Source organism: Talpa occidentalis, unplaced genomic scaffold (assembly GCF_014898055.3).
Source record: "Talpa occidentalis isolate TD23 unplaced genomic scaffold, MPIMG_talOcc4v2.1 talOcc4.8, whole genome shotgun sequence".
Lineage (NCBI taxonomy): Eukaryota > Metazoa > Chordata > Mammalia > Eulipotyphla > Talpidae > Talpa > Talpa occidentalis.
The window spans coordinates 90064942-90077018 of NW_023605194.1; the positions used below are offsets into that span (position 1 = coordinate 90064942).

The window sequence follows — 12077 nt, forward strand, 5'->3', positions numbered from 1 at the left end:
GCAAACTGGAAGAAGCAAAGCCTAGCTTTGGTTTATGACCCTATTCAACTTTTGGCCCAATGGATTCTAACTACATCTTGAATAGGATCATAAAGGAAAGCACTATTGCTTTGGATTTAAGAAGTATGCAGTGCCCAGCATTCCTAGTGCACAGGACTGACAGCTGGGCCACCCAACATGATCTTAAATCTGGACCATAAATAATAGAGTACAAACTGCAACTTTCCCTAGTAGAGAAACTTACAAATTTCACTTGACAGATGCTTCTTTATAAACTTTTTACAGTATATATTTTAAATTTACTTAACAAATACAGCAAACCTTCAATTTGGATTCTATTATTCATTCTTCAGAAACAAAAACTAGATTAAAAGGAATTAGCGTTTCTTGATAATCATGTACCAGAAACTGACACATTCTTCCAAAAGTTTGCTTTTGCTTAATAGGCCATTACGAATATTAGCAGTAATAATATTCTATTAAACACTTATTGTAGCAGATATGGTCCTATCTGATTTTTTTCTTATATGTTTAATTGAATATTCAAGACAGTCTTGATGGAGAGAAAACAAATTCACAGGGAAGGGTTTATTTGACCTAGGTTCATTTCATGATAGACCCAGAGTTCCTACTTAGGTGGCCTCATGTTTAGTTCCTGGTCTTTCTACCACAGGTTATTCCTTTGTTTTATAGAAGATAAATTAGGGTTAAGTCTTCTTGTAAGTTTGGCTTTGTCATAAATAGAGGGAATTTTGGTATCAGTCATTCCAAGCTGGGCAACAACATAGAGTGAGAGGTAGGTGTGCTGATGTTCAGGGAAGCAGTAAATAATTGCCTTTTCTTCTCCTCTCAAGTTCAAATACAAATACACTGACTGAGAAATCAGACCCAGATGGAGGTGAAGATGTGGCCTTATTACCAATAAAGTCTGTTGGATGACATTCCTTTAGGACTGTTGATGAAAAAGTCTGACAATTCCATTTCAAGGCTAGGCTTTGAGTCAGCCTACTTTATAGGAATATTGAGGATGAGAGATGGCTCTCTTCCTGGCTTATAGATGGCTGTGTCCTCAGTTTTGGGGGTAGGGAGGGAGAGAGAGAGAGAGAGCATTTATGCCATCATGAAGCTCTATACTTATGACCTCATATAAACTCAATTATCTTCCAAATCTGACTCCAAATACCATCACAGTGTGGATGGGGGCTTCAAAAAAAACTTTCAGTCCACAGCAATAGGTGAAGCCAGTTTCACTGGAAGGTAATGGAACTTAAAAGAACTCAACTCTGAAATAACAGTTTAGGAAGTTCATAATTTAAAATCAAAGAGACTGAAACATTATTCTCACTTAATTTGTGCCTTGATATAGTAGTTCTATTTTTATTTTAACATTATCTTCAGATAATGAAGAAAAGAATAATTTCTTTATGGAAATAGACTTTAGAAATGCACTTGTTCAATTTTAGCATTTGGGCTACTACATCACATACTTTTACTCCACTGCATTCCTTAGGACATAATTTCAACTTGTGTAAAACCTTAGGTCTATCACTATGTCATGACAGATTCATTTTGAAGGGATGCCTTGATCATTCTGATGGTTTTTCTAGGCTTGTTTAAAAACATAGTTTCAATAATGACATTTATAAATTATCTTCCTCTATGCTGTCTCCGTGGTACTAATTAACCAATATTGCCATTCGTATTTTCAGAAAGAAGTACAAAGTCACTAGTAATATCAGTCTTCCAGTAGTGATTCTTACCCAACTGTATCATGAAAACCACACAAGCACACAACTGTGGTATGGCTTGCTGCAGAATATGGTTTATATTTTTTCATGTTTTACAACCAGGTCCTCTAGATTCCATATTATAACATATTGTCTTTTCCCATTTAGAGTCATTGGTTGACTAGTGTTTAATGATACTGGAAATATTGTACCCCTTTCTTCAACCCAGTTAAAAATATTTTATCTTAATGAATTGTTTGCAAATTCATTGGTTACCATCTTAAAGAGTAGGGAAAATAGGGCCTCCCTGGTGGCGCAGGCAGTTGAACACAGTGCTGTGAAGTTGTCTGCAGCCTCTGCAGTGCCGGTTCGATCCCCGCCAGCCTCGGAGCAAACCACATAGTGAGCAGACCTCTCCTGTCTTGCCCGCTGCTCCCCTCAGCAGTGCATTTTGTCAGTCTGCTTGTTCTGTTCCCCGCTCTGTCTCTGGTGAATCCCCTTGCCCTCCTGCACATCTGGCCTGTACTCCTGCTTTTGTATAAATAAAAAAAAAGAGTAGGGAAAATACCAATGATCACATGAAAATGGGCAACTGAACAGATTCAATTATTACTATTGGATTAAAATGTCTATCAGGGAAAATGCTGTAATTTAACTTTACTCCAGGACTACATGTGAAGAGTTTAAATATGATGACGTATTCTAGACACATACCTGAGGAGCTGCTAAGATTTCCATTATCATCCTTACTTATCAGGAGTTTATATCATATTTAGTTTTGCTATCAATTGGAATCTAATACCTAATCTCACCTTTCAGTTTAGACATTATCATTTAAAATGATTTTATATGCTAATACATAAAACAGCCACATATACTACAAGGCACACACACAGTTCTGTGATAAAATATTTTTTCTATACCCCAAGGTAATGCTTCTTCATAAAGGGAATTTCCCTGCCATCTTGACCAACTCCCTAAACTTTCATCATATTTCTGTCCTCCTCATGTACAGCTGGAGTCCTATTTGTTCATCTTTTAGTCATTTGCTAATTTAATAAACACAAACCGAGTAAGTGACTACCCAACTGGGCTTTATTCTGGAAGCTGCATTCAAATCCCAGCACTTTATAATCTGCTCCATTTGTAAAATGGTGGTAATGATACATTTCCTGTCACGCTGCTTGACACACAGAAAACTGAATGAGTATTAACTGTTACTATCTAGTTGTCTCACTAGCTGGGCGAGAGACAGAGGATTAAAACATATAAATGAAAAAAAGACAGTGATTTCTCCTGAGATGTGGACTTTCTGAAAGAGACCCTCAACAAACTGTACATAATCCACACACCTTTGAACACCTCCTCAGGCTTATTCACTGTATGCCCAGCATGATATCTACCACGCTCTTCTGTCTTTTAATACCCTCTTGATTTCATATGCACAGTGGCCAAAACTTACTTATTTCATAACAGTAATGCTTATCCTCATACTCTAATAGTGTTTTACATGTGAAGAATTAAAATATTAACTTATTTTTTAAATGGCTAATTTTATTTTATTTTATTTTTTAAAGATTTATTTATTTATTTATATAAGCACCGGGTACAGTCAGAAGCACGGGAGGGTGAGAGAATTCCCCAGAGCCAGAGCGGGGAGCAGAGCAGGCAGAAGGACTGAAGTACACTGCTGAGGGGAGCAGCGGGCGGCAGGAGAGGTCTGCGCGCCATGTGGGACCCTCCTCCGGTGGCCGGGGAGCAGCCGGGGATCGAACCGGCGGCGCTGCAGAGGCTGCGGGCAGCTTCACAACCCAGGGCTCAACTGTTGCGCCACCGGGGAGGCCCTAAATGGCTAATTTTAAAGGACATGAGGTTTATGTTGTGATTTGTGCTGGTAGACATAGGGTCTTATTTTATTACCCACTGTTTGATTTTCTCTCATAGTTTCAACATTGTAGAGCAGGTATTATGTTGAAAGTCTGCAGTTGTTTAAGACATTGCCTCAGAAACTAAGTAAATCTTTTATATCTGGACTATTGCTATCAATTTGCTTAGAAAAGAAATTCTCCCTTAACACAGCATATGCAATTCAGAGAAGCATTTCTCAGACCAGTGAAATTATTCTCTGAATAGTGATTGCTCTGATGTGTTCTCACAGAATCATATTCCTATAGATCCTTAAAGACTGTAGGAGTCATCTAGCCCATACCCCTCTGTCAGAACTTGAGGAAGCCACGATAGAGAGATGTGAGTGGTCTGCCCAAAACCATAGCCACATTAACCTGTAGTTAATGTCCCAGCCAGGTTTGTATATTCCCACTCATGCATCCACTCATTCCGTACATTCATTCTACCTTCACTTCTCATTATCTCATTTATCAAGTAGGGACATACTGAGCAAATTGCATGTTGTTCATATGATAGATAGCTGGGGATGAAGTGGAAAATGAGACAGTTCTATTAGTCTGTACATTTTTTTTGAGCGGTCAGCTGGGCAGATGGATGGGATACTAAGCAAGAAATTTAAGTGTAGGTGAAATAAAATAGGAGGTACAGGATGCTAACAAAAATTCCAGAGGGAATCCACCACTGACATGGAGCTCCCAGAAACTTTTGAGGAAGAGAAGTCTAAGATGAAGTCTGAAAAAAGAATAGGCAAAAAAACAGAGAAGATGGAGATGAGAGTACTGGAGAGCTGATGATCAAGCCAGGCACAGCAGTAGCATAACTAATATAACTATACAAAATGGCGCCCTGTGTTGTAATTACTAGTATTGCCTATGATTCGAGGCTTAATATCAATCACATTACCCACTAAATGTGTTGACAAAATTTTTGGTAACTGTTGAAAAGTTCTCACTGCCACGTTTTTCTCTCCACACAGGATCCAAGACATTGTTAAGGGTCATAACTGGGTCAGTTCGATCCCCAAGATAATTATACTTGAAAAAGTAATTTTATGTTTTAATGAAAAGAAAATATAAAGTATTTAAGCAATGAACTTTGAAGTTTATGGAACCCATATTTTATTTTGCTGATAATTTATTTAGCATAATAAGCACTCTCAAAATTTTCTCAACTTCAATGTGTAGCAAGTAATTTACATTGACAGGGCCTATATTTGTGTTAACCTGACTTTTTGTGCTGCTTTAGCCAATGATTTCCAATTTCAAAACAGTCAATTAGCAGTCTTACTTTGTTAGCATTTTCTATGAACCCATATGGTTTTAGGAGTTAAACCTAAACTAAAAAAGTGCTTTCTCATGTTTAATTGACATTTCACTGATTTGAAAATTCATAAAATGTGTAAGTAGATTATTCAAATATCTAGTTCATTACTTTGGTATTTGATGCTGTCACAGATTACTGACTAGCGCAGCTCTGAGGTAGATGACAACCACTGTGACAAGTATTATGTGAAGGAGTGGACAGCTGCAGGAAAGAGACACAAAGGGACACTCTTTTGTTTATTAGAAGGTTGTCTTATGAGCTCCATTAAGGTTTTGAAGAAATGAGTGTCTGGGGCCTCCCCTGGTGGTGCCGCAGTTGAGTGCTGGGCTGCGAAGCTGCCTGCAGCCTCTGCAGAACCGGTTCGATCCCCGGCCTCTGGCGAGGGTCCCACATGGCACACAGACCTCTCCTGCCACATCCGCTGCTCCCCTCAGCAGTGTATTTCATGTCTGCCTGTTCTGTTCCCTGCTCTGGCTGGTGAATTCTCTCACCCTCCCGTACTTCTGACTGTACCCAGAGCTTGTATAAATAAGTAAATAAATCTTAAAAAAAAAAAAAAAAGAAAAGAAAAGAAATGAGTGTCTGGAACAAGTACATTTGAAACTAACATGATACCTGATGTGGACAACTAAAGCCATGCAGATATTTGTAATATAATCCTTCACACAGACTAGAGGTGTCATTATTTTCTTTGAGGTACTAACAAATGCTGTAATTGCTAATGCCACCTAGCCATGAATCTTAGCATCACATTATTCAATAAAATATATTGAACAAAACTGTGGCAACTGTTGAAAACTTTGCCTCTCCCTTTCCCCACCCCCTACAGGAAACCACATCTTCTCACATCCAATACCCCTAATAGTAAGAGCAGTCCCCTGCCTGAAAGAATCGTGTGCTCCTAGAGGGGTAGGATCCAGACACATGTGGAAGTGAATAACTTCAGTCTTCCCACATAGGACCTATAGAGTACACATTTTCCTTTTTTTAATTTTTAATGTCCATATGTTTGTTTTCTGGAAACCCAAGTCTCATTACCTGCTCCTATTATTCTACTGTATAACAATTTTATCTGTAGGCCATTCACATAAAGACTAATTTCTTTGATAGAAATGCTCATTTAAGTTCATTATAATGAAAATAATAATGTGGGAATCCCAAGCTAGTGCTGGACCTCAGGACCAGACCTTTAGTCCTTTCCCCAGTAATAGAACTTCCCCATGTTAACCTATTCTCTTGGCTCCCTACACAAATGTGCTGAAGAATAGGGCACACATTTTATTAAATGTCGGCAACTCGGATATAAAACAATCACGGTGTACTTAATCTCCATATTGGCTTTGAGAAGTCTTACCCCTGCCAAGACTGTGCTTGAATTCAGAGGCTCACATACACAATGAATCTGTCTTAGAAAATCATGTAGGAAGTAGATAACTTTAATTCTGAATATACTGCACAGAAGTGTATACATCCATAGAAAAAATGGCCACACTTCATTTTTGTGCTACTCTGCAAATCCTCTTTGGTCAGACCAAACAATCCAACGCTGACCTTGAAATAGATGGTCTGAAATATTAAATATCCATTGAAATCAAGTCAGATCCTTGTTCTACATCCATTTTTAAATCTTTTATTTGGTTGTTGTTGATTTGTAGTTCTTCACATATTCTAGATGTGCCTTTATTCATATGCATATTTGTGTGACTATATTGGTATAGTCAAGCTAATCTCTTCTTGACAGAAAATGCAAAAACTTTTAGTGCAGATGGAGATTCAGACAGGTTCTGGCGTCTTGTATCCCTGCACTGTTTGAGATTTTAGGATAGTCCTTCCATTGCTCCCATTGTGGGATGTCTCCCATGTTCTCCTCTCACATGTTTCAAAAGATCCCTTCTACTTTCTCATCATCTGGATCCCATCCCCACGCATGCAAGACATTTGCCCATGTGACTCTCATTTGTACAAAATTGTTAAGGGGTCTGAAGGATGATTTACTTAAAATTCCAAGCATTTCAATGCACTGGCAAGAGAGACTAATTTAAAAGTAGAATTATATTTCTTAGAAATGCCCTATGTAAGTTAGCTGTCATTGTTAGTGGCCTCAGTAGCTATTTTTAAGGATTTATAGGACTACATTTTGACAAGTAACTTTTTAAGAGCCTTTAAAAATGCCTTCTCAATCAGAACAGTGTCCACTTGGGTGGGTGGTCATGCAGGGTGCTGTGAGTCTCACATAAAGACTGGGCTGAGACATGTCTGTGTGTTCTCCTTCAGCATCGGCTCTTCACCTAGGATGGCCCTTCGTGAAAACAACTTCCCACCAGCACCCTAAAAGTCTTCTGGGGCCAATCTGTGCATCCCAGATGCTCATTGGAATAACACTTCTGACTAAGAACCAACCAAGGCGACGTAGACAGATTCTTACATTTAGGGATTGGAAGCTGTCTGGTAAATTTTAATTACAATTACACCTAAGATTTTTAATGACATGAGATTAACTTCATAGATATTTTACCTGTATTTTGCTTTCAGACATGATTAAAAGTGTATGGAAAGGACCAAACAACCTTAGTTTAATTCATTTTCTTTTGCAGTGAATTGATGTTGCTCGGCCATTCAAACAGCAACAAACACTAATTCTGTAGTTACCAAGTATTGGAATAATAAAAGGAACTCAGCTCCTTTTCCCTTGTTTTCAAAATGTCCTCCACACACAGTGGTTCATGATAGTTCATAAGTATAAACTTGGGAAAGTTAGCTAAAAGCGCAGATGAAGATATGAACCAGGAGGAAAAGCCACAGAAGACTCCCTCAGACAATGAAACATCACTTTTCCATGATATTCTAGGACTTGAAATATTGTTCTGATTCAGACATCCTAGCTACTATGAAGTGCCTTCATATATCATGTGCTTCAACTCCATTTTTATTTTTATTAGCATTTAGAATTTGATTTTACAAGAATTTATTAGATTTGACTCTAATATTGCAAAATAGTTCCTTCATGTTTAATTATTTTAATTATTTTGATATTTACATATCTCTGAATTACATTTTTTTTACTGTTATTTCTTGATAGGGTACCAAGAGGTGTGCACACTGTCACTTCTATGTTTCAGTCCAAGAGGAATTAACCTAATGCAATCATAAGGAAGTGTCAGAAAAATCTGTCAACACCAGCTGACAAAGTAACTTGCCTAAAAGTTTTAAGAGTATCAAGGTCAAAGAAAGACTGAAGATCAAAGGCAACTAAAGAGACAGAACAACTAAATGTACTGTGCAATCTGGTGCTGATTCTTTTTCTATAAAAGATATTAATTGAACCCTTCATGAAACTTGAATGAGGTATGAGGATTAGCCACAAGTTATTGAGTGTTGTGGTTGTACTATGGATCTTTACAATGTTCTTATTTATAGGAAATACCAGTGAAGTATTGGGGACAATGGGGCATTCTGTGATAACTTATTCTCATTTAGTTTAGGGCAATGTTCTTTGTAATCACAACTTTTTATAAATAGAAATTGTGAAAAAATGTTTTAAAATATATACTGGCATATTCTACATACCCAGTTGTTATAAGTCAACCATAAGATACTTAGTTTTAAAATATTATGTTTTACCTCATTGTACAAAATATTTTGACTTAATGAAGCTATTCTTTTTTAAAAATATTTATTTATTTATACAAGAACCAGGGTACAGGCCAGATGCGTGGGAAGGTGAGAGGATTCACCAGAGACAGAGCGGGGAACAGGCAGACTGATGAAATACACTGCTGAGGGGAGCAGCAGGCGCGACAGGAGAAGTCTGCTGTGCCATGTGGGACCCTCGCAGCCAGCCAGGATTGAACTGGTGCTGCAGAGGCTGCAGACAGCTTCTTAGTGCAGCGCTCAACTGCCTGCACCACCAGGGGAGGCCCAAGATATTCTTTATATATCAAGTAAGTGTTTTCCCTGCTTATGATCCTCATTAGATTATTAGTTTGGGAATTAATGGCCCTATTATTTCAATAGAGAAAATGGCAAATATAGTTGAGTAATGAAGACTCACTAATGCACAAGTAATCATTGAGTATCTGTATCGTGCAGGTCACCACACAAAGTGCTATGACATACACCTCAGGGTTGTTAGCAGCAAAGCTGGACCAGAATTTCAGGTCATCGCATGTTCACCCTGTGTTTTTTAATTACTTGTTATCACAAGCACATTTCTTATCAGCTGTGAAATGTGAAATTTTGTTCACATGTGGCTACTTGAAGTGTTGTGTTTCCAGGGATAGAGAACCTGCAGTCTTCTCAGGGAAGAATGTCCTTGTCAGATGAGCAATTTTCACCAGTGTCTGGGAGTGGTGAGTCGGATGCATGTTGTCTGTTTGGCGATATTTTGACTGCTAAATGTTGTCTTCCTAAAAAGTAAATCTAACCTCAGTGGCAACAAAAGTGAAGACAAGACCACATGATCCTGGGGTCTTATAAAATAAATTCAAAAGAACATCTAAAGCAATCTGAGAGTTAAGGAGTCAGCAGGAAGTAATAATTATGCTACCACCCCCTTATTTCACGCCTCTGGTATGCCAGTTATAGTGTAAAGCTCTGAAAAGGAAACTATATGGCCTTGCCCTTGGTTCCCCCTTTGGAGTGAGTGAAGGACCAATAAGTAAAGGACAAATGTAGAACCACGAAAAACAGAGAAACGTTTCCCACAAAGACAACTGGACAGACCTTGGGTCACTCCAAATTTGTGTCTTAAGTTTGTGATATGAAGGAGGAAGAGAGTCTTCCAATGGAGGAAATCACAGATACTATGCTTAAGGGGAAGTTGTAAAAATTGTTTAGTTTTTCTAAGAGTTTTGAGGTGGCAAAAGCTGTGACATGGGAGATAAGACCCAAGAGATGTAGCTGAAATGATAGACGTGAACCAGAATATGAACGGATTAGCTTCTTAGTTAAAAAATAACTTTAATATGGGCCTCCCCGGTGGCGCAGCGGTTGAGCGCTGGGTTGCAAAGCTGCCCGCAGCCTCTGCAGTGCCGGTTCGATCCCCAGCCACCAGGCGAGGGTCCCACATGGCGCGCAGACCTCTCCTGCCGCCCGCTGCTCCCCTCAGCAGTGTACTTCGGTCCTTCTGCCTGCTCTGCTTCCCGCTCTGGCTCGGGTGAATTCTCTCACCCTCCTGCGCCTCTGACTGAACCCAGTGCTTGTATAAATAAATAAATAAATCTTTAAAAAAATAACTTTAATATTATTCTGAAGACAGTTGGAAACCAGCAGGGGTTGCTAGGAAGGGCTGCAAGTATGGAAAACGCTAATATTGAGGAGGCCAGAGGCAGGGAGACCAGATAAAAGCACAATGGAACCAAAAGGCAGGGCCAATGAGCTGGTTTAGAGGCCAAAATGCGAAGATGTTTCTAGAACGTCAAAAGTTTGTTAATTGAGCTGCAAAGATGAGAGCAGAGAAAACTTGGATCATGACACAGACATTATATGGAGGGGGAGTCAATTAAAATAGAAAATTTGCCTACTTTTGAAGACATTGAATGTCTGAAGATGGATGGGAGTCCCAGCAGGAAGTGTGACACATGATGTGGAGCGAGGAACATGTAAAGTCAGAGACACAGTCATGGAGTCAGCTAGAAGCCATATAAGTGGAAGAGCATCCAGAGAGAGAATAAAAATAAAGGCAAGACCAAAAGAAACCTCCCATTAAGGGACTGGCCGTGAAGGAGCCATTGAGAGAGAGAGAAATCTTTGTCTAGAGGTACAAGGAAGGCCATAGTGTCCAGAAGGAGGAGTTTGTGAGAGTATCAGATCCTCTAAAGACTCCAAACAAGGTAAGGACAGGCTATGGAATTCAGAAATGAGAACTCTGATAGAAATGATGGATAATCATTAACAACTCATAAATCTATACCATGATGATAAAAATTAGAGTGGGTCTGGTATTACGTGGAGGCAGAGAGAGAGACCAATACACTTCTTTAATAAAACAGTAAAGATGAAGCCAAAAGCAGCATGAATATAAAATGTCTACAAAGGCAAGGAAATGGCTCTGATTCTAAGATATTTGAAATGTATTTGGATTTTTAGCTATTCTTTCTGCACACCAGCACTATGACCATGTGGTCCTGGGAAAAGAGCATTAGGACTGCTTATTTGGGATTCTGAGTATGTTACTTAACTTCATTTTTTGTCTCCATAGGTGTAAAATGAAAATCTCTAAATTCCCTTCAAGCAATAAAAATTCTTGGTTCTGTGGCAGAACTAAGACAATGTTAACCAGCTGCCCTAAAACATACTTTATGTTTCACAGGATAATTAAGAAACCAAAAAAAATGTATTTCAGCTACTATTTGAAATTGATATGTTTTTCATTTGCCTTTTAAAAGTCCTGTTTTTTGACTTCACTGGAAATTTATTGCTGTTCAAGTGAAATTTTTAAAGAGAACCATTTATTCTGCCAGTTGCATGCCGTGAACTCTGGTTTTAACACTTCTCTCTTGTTATATGATAGAGAAACTGGCTTAATACTCAAGGCCCAAGGGAAAGACTTCCATGTCTCCTAGACACCCCCACCTAATTTTTCAATTTCAATAATTTCATTGGCAAAATAAAGCATACCAGAAGTGGCCAAAATTAATATGTCACGTGTGTCTCTAGTTTCAATTGGACAAGCCAATGATGGACTAGAAAAAATTGGGGTGAGAAGAGAGAAACAGAAAATGAAAACAGTGATTTTTAACTCAGGTAATACTATGCCTTAAGAGTAGGTAGGGAAACATCAAACCAACACAACAATTATTAATTCGTTGCAACAAAAAACAGTAACATGTTATTTTGAAATTATCCCTAAAATAATTTAAAATAAAATGCAAAAGCATCAAACTTTCTGATCACTTCTTTAAAGAAGAAAAGATCCCAGCAGTTCTCAACTAAACTATTAGCAAAAACATAAATGTCTAACCGGCATTTTGCCCAAAATATGATTTCTTCAAAACAGGAAGTTCACTATTCATCGTAGACTCATTCATTATATTCCCAATATAAAAACCACATACAGATCTCATGAACAACCCAGAATGAGAGAACTAAATATCACAAAAGTACTGCACATAGTAACTC

At 38.3% G+C, this 12077-nt stretch overlaps 1 long non-coding RNA gene across 1 annotated transcript; it reads left to right on the plus strand.

Annotated features, from left to right (window-relative positions):
* Window positions 1-1186: 1186 nt before the first annotated feature.
* Window positions 1187-8301, plus strand: LOC119234487 (uncharacterized). Its single transcript, XR_005122634.2, has 3 exons — window positions 1187-1257; window positions 7233-7406; window positions 8038-8301. It is a non-coding gene; the product is annotated as an uncharacterized LOC119234487 (long non-coding RNA).
* The last annotated feature ends 3776 nt before the right edge of the window (window positions 8302-12077 follow it).